We start from the raw sequence: 865 nt of genomic DNA on the forward strand, positions 1-865 counted from the left end.
CAAGGACAATTCCTTCAGTCACCATAAAGTGACATTTCTCCCAGTTTAAAACCAGGTTAGTCTCTTGGCACCTTTTTAGGACAAGTGCTAGGTGATTAAGACAGGAGCTGAATGAGTCTCCATATACTGAGAAGTCATCCATGAAGACTTCCAGGAATTTCTCCACCATGTCAGAGAAGATGGATAGCATGCATCTCTGAAAGGTTCCAGGAGCATTACACAGACCAAAAGGCATCCTTCTGTAGGCAAACACGCCAGAAGGGCAAGTAAATGCTGTTTTCTCTTGGTCCTGAGGATCTACTGCAATTTGGTTGTATCCTGAATAGCCATCCAAAAAGCAGTAATAATCATGACTAGTTAGTCTTTCCAGCATTTGGTCTATGAATGGTAAAGGAAAATGATCCTTTCTGGTGGCTGTATTGAGCCTTCTGTAGTCAATACAGATACGCCACCCTGTGACTGTTCTTGTAGGAACCAGTTAATTTTTTTCATTATGAACCACTGTCATGCCTCCCTTTTTGGGGACAACTTGGACAGGGCTCACCCAGGGGCTATCAGAAATAGGATGAATAATCCCAGCCTCTAGTAATTTAGTGACCTTTTTCTGCACCACCTCCTTCATGGCTGGATTTAGCCTCCTCTATGGTTGGACCACTGGTTTGGCATTATCCTCCAACAGGATCTTGTGCATGCATCTAGCTGAGCTAATGCCCTTAAGATCACTGATGGACTATCCAAGAGCTGTCTTGTGTGTCCTTAGCACTTGAATTAGTGCTTCCTCTTCCTGTGGCTCTAAGGTAGAGCTTACGATTACAGGAAAAGTGTCACCTTCTCCCAGAAATGCATACTTCAGGGATGGTGGTAG

Source organism: Arachis duranensis, chromosome 2 (genome assembly GCF_000817695.3).
Source record: "Arachis duranensis cultivar V14167 chromosome 2, aradu.V14167.gnm2.J7QH, whole genome shotgun sequence".
In the NCBI taxonomy this organism is placed as follows: domain Eukaryota; kingdom Viridiplantae; phylum Streptophyta; class Magnoliopsida; order Fabales; family Fabaceae; genus Arachis; species Arachis duranensis.